The 9,892-nt window shown below is 40.8% G+C and overlaps 1 protein-coding gene across 1 annotated transcript in view; it reads left to right on the forward strand.

Moving 5' to 3' along the window:
* AR (androgen receptor) overlaps positions 1-7,543 on the forward strand; it is a 233,061-nt gene extending 225,518 nt beyond the window's left edge. Inside the window, exon 9 of the transcript XR_006654762.2 lies at positions 6,776-7,543. The gene's annotated coding sequence lies outside the window, so the exon portion shown is untranslated. The remainder of the gene's footprint in view (positions 1-6,775) is intronic.
* Positions 7,544-9,892: the final 2,349 nt, after the last annotated feature.

Below are 9,892 nucleotides of genomic sequence, written 5' to 3' on the forward strand. Positions count from 1 at the left end.
CACAATGTAATCCTCTTTTCACTCATCCCCCTGTTCCTCCCGCTTGGTAACCATCCGTTGATGGTGTGCTTTGAAGTGCAAACGTTCTTCAGTTTGATGATGTTGACTTTATTACTTCTTTTGTTGCTTTTGTCTTTGGAGTCATATCTGAAAAATCATTGCTTAATCAAATTTCATAAAGATTTGTGCTTATATTTTTTCTAGGAATTTTACAGTTTTAGCAGTTACATTTAGATCTTTGATCCATTTTGAGTTAATTTTTATGTATGGTATGAAGTGGAAATCCAACTTTATTATTTTGCATATGGGTGTCCGGTTGTCCCAGCACTATTTTATGAAAAGACTATTATTTTTTCCATTAAATTTTCTTAGCACCCTTGTCAAAAATCAATTATCACTCAATATAAATGTTTATTCCTGGACTCTAAATTGTATTACACTGCTCTGCATGTTTGTCCTTTTGCAAGTAACACATTCTGTTGATTTACTACCACCATGTTACATCACAATATGGATAAGAACCCTACATTATACCTTCTTCCAAAATCCCATTTATGATGCACTTGCCATCCAACTCTTCTCTAGGTCTAAGGGTAAGATATGGCCAAATGGAAACTTAATTTGGTTGACTCCAGGCTGTCACTGATTTTCTCTTTCTTTCTTTCTCTCTCATTTTTCTCTCATTCTGTTTTTGTCTCTTTCTCCTTCTTATCTGTGTCCCCCTCTGTCTCAGTTGCTTTTTCTTTCTCTTTTCCTCCTGTTTCCTTCTTTTCATTTCATTCTTTCTGTCCATTTTTTCTTTACCTCTGTGTTGCTTTCCTTTGTCTTTTTAAAAGTTTATTTATTTTTAGAGAGAGGAGAAGGGAGAGGGAAAGAGATGGAGAGAAACATCAATGTGGGAGAGAAACATCCCTCTTGAATGTACCCTGACTGGGGACCAAACCCACAACCCAGGCATGTGCCCTTACCAGGGATCAAGGATTGAACGGAAGACCTTTTGCTTTGCTGGATGACACTCAACCAACTGAACCACACTGGTCAGGGCTGATTTCCCTTCTCTTGATGCTCTTGTTCTTTCTCATTTCTACTGCCCCTATTTTTCTCTCCTCCCAGTTTAAACTCTTTCACCTGCCCTACTCTCTCTCTCTCTCTTCTTTCTCTCTCTCTCTCTCTCTCTCTCCCCCCCCCCCCCCGCCCCTACCACTGACCTTAGCTCTGAGCTCTCCTAGTTCTGTCTTTTAAGCACTGGTCAATCCCTGTTAGGTGCCTGTGGAAAACCATCCAAAGAACGCAGGTAGCTTTGAATTGTACTAGAACCAATATTTACCTCAAATAAATCCCAAAGTTTGCCTCAAATATTCAAATTCAACAAATATATAGAGAGCAATCACATGTATCTGACATTATGCTTGATTTTATTATGCTTACTTTCATTGACAACAACCTTCTACAAAAGGAAGAAGAGGGAGCTATTATTCCTCCTTTACAAAGAAACTAAACTGAGAAGTTAGGTTTAGGAAGGAAACGGAATTTAACTAAAATTGCATACTAGGAAGATGTGGAATTAAGGTTTGTGTCTTATTCCAAAGTCTATGCTATTACTGTACCAGCTTGAGAATGATTAATAGTTACTCCTAGAGCTACAATCAAGTGTAGAAGTGGGGGTGGGGGTGTAAGGAGGGGTTTGTAAGAGAGGAATGGCCAGGTGGTATAAGCTCCAGCTTCCCCCTAGTCCAATTTTCCAACCCAAACTTGCCACCTTCTTGACCTCAGTCTCAGACCTGCCCCAGGTCCTGCAACAGTGTTGACCAAGACAGAGTGAATCTTAAAATTTTTTTCCCCTCCAGTCAATGGAGCCTGGCAAGAAGTTACATTCTTCAAGACCTGAGACCTCATATAGGGTTACTGTATTGTTTCTATCATTTTTCTGACACTTGGTGAGTGAGGATGGAGAGCAAGGCATCAATGTAGCACTTAAGTTTCAATATTTTCTCCCCCACCTCATGCTTGCCCATTGTGTAAACCCAGCCTCCTGCCTGGTTATCCTGCTTCATGTAGCTCTAGGCCTAGGGCTATAGACACATGCTCATAGCCACCTCCCTCCTCAAATTTGTTCTTCTGAGGACAAGTTCTGCTGCTAACCCTTCCACTTCTCCCATCTGTTACCCATAGCCAGATCTCGCATCACCCGCCCTGCAAGTGATAAGGTAGCCTGCAATTCTTTTCTGCCTTGTTCTGCCCCTACCAGGCTACCTATATCTACGCCCTAACATTGCAGTCAAGAAGGTCTTCCCCAGGGCTGTTTTCTCCACACCAGGCCCATGTTACCAAGTTTTTTGGAATCCTGGAACTCTTATAACTGAGTTTTGAAGAAACCCAAGTTTAGTTTTAAAGGAAGGCCTAGCCTGGTCTCCTCCACTGGCACATTATCTTGTTTTTATAGCCACAGTGCAGACTGTAATTAATTAGGCAGTACACATTTTTCAGGTACAGCATAACCTTTCCGTGGGGAACTCTGACTGACAGATTCTAATTTATAAGCTTTATTCCAGTGCATAGACAAATACTGTTGAGCTCAGACTGTATCTTTTGAAGGTTATAGCATTTAGACCCCAAAGCTCTTAATTTTATTGGAAATAGGACAAAAATGTCATACAAATATTTCATTTTGAAACATAATGATTCCAACACACACTTCATACTGCAGTAATTGCCACCCACCCACTTCTATCATGATCTGAAAGTCAGTCACTAGAGGGCCCAGCTCCCTATTATGTCTGTTTTTGGTGTCCCAGAGTACTAGAAGTGTTTTTCTTCTTCTTCCATAAAGGTCTGCAGAATATCACCTTCCCTATGTGTGTCTGTGTGTATACACACTTGGGGGAGCTTTGTTGATTGCAAGTTAGTATTTCAGTGCATACACTGTAAACACATAAGTATCCTTACAAATATGGAGTTACTGAGCCTTGTTTTTAGCCTAGAGTCCCCTGGTGGGCCAGCTGGCAGAAGCACGCTGATCATTTCCGTCTAGATGGAGTAAATGTTGCTTAGAATGAAGAGAAGGGGGACACAGAGTTTGGTACCAATAGAGCTGAGGGGAGAGAACTGGGAATCCCAGGGGAGCAAATGAATAGAGAGTTCCAGTGAGAAAGGCTGAAAAGTGAGATTTTAATAATTCTGATTAAAGCAGGAGTGAGATAAGAATAGAGAAGGAAGTAGTGGCAGAGGTGTCTGGAAAAGACATGAGTTGGGAGAAACACCGGGCATTGGGACTGGAAAGGGTAATAAACAAATCAGAGCTGGCAGAGCTGTCTGAGGGGCAGTTATAACCAGAACTCTAGTGGTGGCATCCCAACTTCCCAGAAGAAACCGTGTTTCTTTAAAGGTGAAAAGGGAAGAGTGAGCCACCCTCGACAATGAACTAGAGATAAGGGAAATGAGAAGGCACACTTGCTTTAGAGTTTTTATATCCAGAAGTTTGGTCTGATCTTTCTATCAGAGTGAGTGTATATGAGTCACTACAAGGAAATAATTTGTCCTTTTCAGTAACAGAGGCCATGGCTTTGCCCACCAAAATTTTTGCAAAATGGAAAGTTTTGAGGACAAACAGGGGAGGCTTTTCCCACCACTTAATTTCTTATGGGGACACCCCAGAAGTCTTTATTATAGTCTAACATACCTGAGTTCCAGTTCCAGTTTCATCACCAGATGACTATAAGTGAGTCATTTTATCTCTATGAGCGTCACTTTACCCTTATGAAAATTGAAGATAATATCACAATTTTGTCCTTCAGGTTTCTCATTAAGTGTTCAGTGAATTAGTGAAGCTCAGACTCTCCTGCTGGCCACAAGAGGGCAGATACATTAAATCTCAAGAGCATAGGACCACCTGCCTTTTGTTGTTGTGTTGTCTGCGTATTGGATCAGCTGACTCCTCTATTAGACAAATAGAACAAGGGTCTGGCGCTCTTGATCAGGTTGAGGATAGGATAGATGTCAGGGTAATTGAAAAATTACCATAGTTAAAGTTATTCTCAAATTGAGGTGGAGGAGAGATGGCAGTTACAGGAATGCCCAATCCAACAGACAGATCACCTATCATTGGCTCCCCATCTTTACTATTTTTTACACTGAAAGAGAAAGTGTCTTTGACCTCCATCAGGTTGGAGCTTCTCTCTCTGAATCATCTAGGGTTCTTGATACTTGGCTCAAATCCCTCCACTATTCTCGTCTCCCTCCATTGCTCTTCTCTGCCTCTGTTCCCACTCATTGGAATAGCTATAGGAACTATCCTCTGTAGAGCTCTGCCAGGCCTTCAGATTTCCATTCTCTGTACTAACATTTATAGTGATGTTAGGGAGGATGCATGGCTACATGGCTTCAAACCTCTCTACTTGTTCTCTTAGCTTAGTAAATGTAAGGAGGCAAGCACCAGAATTTGTTGAGTGCTAAGTATATGTTGGACTCATTACCAAATATATTATACTACATATCTCATTTATTCAGGAAAGGAACCTATTGCCATTATACAGACAAGAAAACTAAGGCTGAAAGGAAGGTGATATACTCATGCAAAGTCATATAGTTAAGAAGCAACAGAGTCCAGACTTTGGCGTTCTGGTTCCAAATACAATGCCCTTGCCACTATGAACAATTCTGGGAAAGCCTAAGTCTCTTCTTCCACCTCAATCAGGTCTATGTGACAAAGAGTTCCCTTCTGGTTTCATATATACGTAGACCACCATTTGTGGTAAACATAAGGAGACACAAGTGACTTTCACTCACACACACACACTAGCCATTCTTTTTTTTTATTTTTTTATTTTTTTAAATTTATTTATTTTTATTCAGTTACAATTGTCTGCATTTTCTCCCCTTCCCTCCACCCCACCCCAGCCAGTCCCACCTCCCTCCCCCACCTCTACCCTCCCCCTTGATTTGGTCCTTGTGTCCTTTATAGTAGCTCCTATAGACCCCTCTCCCCACTATCCCCTCCCCACTCCCCTGTGGCTATTGTTACTATGTTCTTAATTTCAATGTCTCTGGTTATATTTTATTTGCTTTTTTCTTTTGTTGATTATGTTCCAGTTAAAGGTGAGATCATATGGTATTTGTCCCTCACCCCCTGGCTTATTTCACTTAGCATAATGCTCTCCAGTTTCATCCATGCCATTGCAAAGGGTATAAGCTCCTTCCTTCTCTCTGCTGCGTAGAATTCCATTGTGTAAATGTACCATAATTTTTTTATCCACTCGTTTGCTGATGGGCACTTCGGTTGCTTCCAGTACTTGGCTATTGTAAATTGTGCTGCTGTGAACATTGGGGTGCATAGGTTCTTTTGGATGGGTGTTTCAGGGTTCTTAGGGTATAATCCCAGCAGCGGAATTACTGGGTCAAAGGGCAGTTCCTTTTTTAGTTTTCTGAGGAAATTCCATACTGTTTTCCACAGTGGCCGCACCAGTCTGCATTCCCACCAACAGTGCACTAGGGTTCCCTTTTCTCCGCATCCTCTCCAACATTTGTTTGTGGATTTGTTTATGTTGGCCACTCTGACTGGTGTGAGATGGTACCTCATTGTGGTTTTAATTTGCATCTCTCTGATGACACTAGTCATTCTTTTAGTTACCATGTCTCACCTCAGGTAATCAGAGAGCAGGTATTGAAGACTTGTTTTCATTGACACCCTGTGGGTCTCTCAGTTTCTCAGCATCTGCCTGAATAAGGTACCTCCCCTGGCCTGAATCAGAGACCAGGTACCAGACCCCCTTTTTCCTTATTCCCATCCTGATGCTACTAGCTTCTAGTAATACCAACTCTCATTCTAATTCTTAGCCTAGAGTTCCCTGATAGGAAGACTGGCAGAAGCACCCTGATTGTTCAAGCCTGGATGGAGTAAATGATGCCTACAGGGAAAGAAACCTCAGTTCTGTACCCATGGGTGCCAGAAATGGAACCTAAATGTTCACCTTCCATGCCTCTCATCGTTTTCTCTGTATGAAGCTAGTCAGGGTTTCTAATAAGATAGGCCACCAAAGTCGACTAATTTGCGCCATTTGGCTGTGGCCTGGCCCAAACCTGCACCTTGGAAGGATCGTGAGCCAGCTAGGCCTGAGAGTTCAGTCACAGCTGTTCTGGGAAACCACAGCCTGTGCCTGGTGCATTCCCTAACCCTGCAGTTTTATTAGCTTCATTTTTATGTGCTTTTTAACTCCCTGAATGCAGCCAAAACCAACATCAAATAACATCAAGGAACACAAGGTCATGATTCCCCCAAACCCCAGTACTCAGGTCCCAACTTAGAGGCAGGGTGGGCAGAATATGCCACAGTTTTCCCCCTGCTTGTCTTTTCAAAAGGGTGTGGAAAACTGCCGTTGTTGCTCTGTGAGTTATTCTCAGACACTGCCGCCTCAGAACTCACTGTGAGAGACGTTTTAGGTCATCATAACCCAAGGAACAGAAGGAGGAAATAAGGGGGGAAGAAAGAAAACCCAGCCAGCAAGCAATCCCCAGATCTCTGCTCCCCGCCCACCCCCCGCACCCTGCCGAGGCCACAAGAGCTGGACCTAGTGGTCCTAGCCAGTGCCTGCTTGGAGGGACAGTTAAAGAAACCAATCCCCTGCCTCTCTGCCTCCCTTTGCTCTCCATTTTCCCCTTCCTCCTATTTAAATTTTAATCCAGAGTCAGTTAGAAACAAGCTTTCCAACAGGCCTCCTATATGGGCTGCAAATCCCAGCCACACCAACGGATTCACTAATCCTTTCCCTTGCGCTTTTAGGTAGGGAAGCCAAGAGCTGCAGAAAGGTCTGGGAAGTTTACCAGTACTGAAATCTCAACAGTGGGCCTGAAACCAGATGGAGGAGCCAAGCCGCCTGAGCTGAAGGAGTTTCTCCGCCTTGATAAATTCAGAAAACAAGTTCAGATTATAGCTTTCCTGATCCCTTGTACCGGGAAGTAGGAGCAGGTACCTAGGATTGACTGGACGGAGCCCTAGCCTTTCAGTCAGGAGATATAGTCTGTAGACCTACAGGTATGTTCTTAAGTCGTTTTCCTCTCTTTGTTGCAGCATCTCCTAAAAATATTGCAATGCTCCTTGAACATATTATCTTAAAGTGGAAACTTTCTAACTTTTAAAACGGATATGTTGACACTTTATTTGGTAAGACTTTGGGGAAGAGTTCTTAGAGACAGCAATGTAAAGCAGCACCATGTCACAAAAAAAAAAAGTAATTCTAGAACTTTTCTGTGCTTCATCCCTTAGCAAACAAGGGTTTAGGCCCTGTTGCTGTGCCCTACTCCCTGTTAGAATCTGTCTAACTCTCTGGTGTCCCTATCTGTAATATAGCCAGATGGTCTCTTGATGCCCTACCACCCTAACATTCTATTATTATCTAACCTCTGCATTTTCTTCCCTGTCTTTCATATTGTGAATATTTAAAAGTTTATTCTCCTCTGGGGATAATTATGAATTTATGTATTTATAGAACCTCTATCTTTATCTTTAGTGTAACTATCTATATCTACTTACCTACTTGCTTACCTACCTACTACCTATCTATGTCTGTTAAACATAATGTTTGGAGCATAAATTATTTATGCCAGTGGAAAATAAGATCAATAAACTATATGCCAATTCTTCTCTTGATTGTAATCTCTTTTTTGTGGGCCTTTTTTTCTCATAAAAGGAGCTCAAAATGTAATGAGTTCATTTTGTCCATTGGTAATGGGAACATATAAATAAGATCCCTCTCCTAGCAGGAGATATTTAAAGTATTCAAAGAAAGGAATCTACAACCTAGAATACTTTATCCAGTAAGGTTATCATTTAGAATTGAAGGAGAAGTAAAGAATTTCTCAGACAAGCAAAAACTAAAGCAGTTCCCCACCTTGCAGGAAATATTATCAGGTCTTCTTTACACAGAAAAGAAAGGACCATATCCAGAAATAAGATAATACAACAAAGGAAAAATATCTCACCTGTAAAGCAAATATACAATAATCACAGTGAATCAACCACCCAAAAAGTTAACAATAAGGTTAAAAGACAGTAGTATCAAAATTAACTATAACTACAATAAATAATCAAGAGATAGACAAAACAAAAACATATAAAACATGATGTCAAAAACATAAAGGGTAGAGAGATTCAAAATGGTGGTGGGGTAGGTGGAAGGTACACTCACTTCCTCCCAGGACCAAGCTGGAACTACAACTAAAATATAGAAAAATTATCCTGAATAACCAACTGAAGACTAGCTGAACAGAAGTCTTCTTTTAAATTTTTATTGTTTTTCAATTGCAGTTGTCTGCATTTTCTCCCCATCCCTCCACCCCACCCCAGCCAAACCCACCTAAGTCTTATAAGCAAGGATTTATAGAAGAAGTCACATTGAGACTGGTAGCAAGGGTGGAAAAATGAAAAGGACTGGCCCACTCCCATAGATTGCTGAGATCCCAGAGGGATATGTCAGCTGCAAATGTTCCCCCTGAGGGGCATGGGGTATCAACCCCATGATGGGCTCCCCAGCCCAGGACACTAAAAGCAGGTAGGTGCGCCCACATAACATCTGGTTGTGAAAATCAGTGGGGATTCTGTGTGCCAGGGAGAGACAGAAGTCTGCTAAATGTACAACCGGCATTCTTTTAAAGGACCAACACACAAAATCTCATTTTCATCCATTTACCCTGGGGCTCTGGCAGAAGGAGTGCAGAGTAGTCTAGAGTCCTATGGGGAGAAACTGGGGTTAATGGGGGAATAAGTGAATAGGTGAAGGGATTAAGAAGTATAAATAGGAAGTTACAGAATAGCCATGGGAATGTAAATTACAGTATAGGAAATGGAGTAGCCAGAAAACTTATACACATGACCCATGAACATGGACAATGGTGGGGGGATTGCCTGAGGGAGTGGGAGTTGCTGGCTGGAGGGGGGAAAGGAGGTAAAATTGGGGGTAACAGTAATAACACATTCAACAAAATATAATTTAAAAAAGAAAAAGCAGAAGAGTCTAAAAACACAAAAGATCGATGAAATCAAGAGCTGGTTCTTTAAAAAGACAAACAAAATTTTAACCAGTCTCATCAAGAAAAAAGAGAAAAGACTCAAATAAATTAGATTGGAAATGATAGAGAAGTAACAACTGACACTACAGAAATACAGAGTACTGTAAGAAAATATTACCATCAGTGATATGCCAACAAATTGGACAATCTGGATGAAATGGATAAATTTCTAGAAACATGAATCTTCCAAAAATGAATAAGAAAAAATAAGAAAATCTGAACAGACCAATTACAACTAATGAAATTGAAGCAGTAATAAAAAACAAACTCTCTACAAACAAAAGTCCTTGACTGGATAGAATCACAGGTGAATTTTATCAAACATGCAAAGAACAACTAACATTTATTCTTCTCAAACCATTCCAAAGTTTCAAGAAAGGGAAAACTCCTAACCTCATATTATGAGGCCAGCATTATCTCAATTTGAGAACCAGATAAAGACACTACCAAAGAAGAAAATTATAGGCCAATATCTTTGAGGGACATATGCTAAAATCCTCAATCAAATATTAGCAAACCAGATCTAGCAATACATTAAAAAGATCATACACCATGATCAAGTGGGATTTATTCCAGGGATACAAAGTTTGTACAATATCCACAAATCAATAAAGGTGGTACACCACATATGCAAAATGAAGGATGAAAATCATATGAGCATATCAATAGATGCAGAGAAATCATTTGACAAAATCCAGCACCCATTTATGATAAAATCTCCCATCAAAGAGGGAACATATCTCAACATACTAAAAGCCATAGATCACAAAAACATAGCCAACATTATACTCAATGGGCAAAAACAAAAAGCATTTTCCTTAAGATCAGGAAC

Source organism: Desmodus rotundus, chromosome X (genome assembly GCF_022682495.2).
Source record: "Desmodus rotundus isolate HL8 chromosome X, HLdesRot8A.1, whole genome shotgun sequence".
In the NCBI taxonomy this organism is placed as follows: Eukaryota; Metazoa; Chordata; class Mammalia; order Chiroptera; family Phyllostomidae; genus Desmodus; species Desmodus rotundus.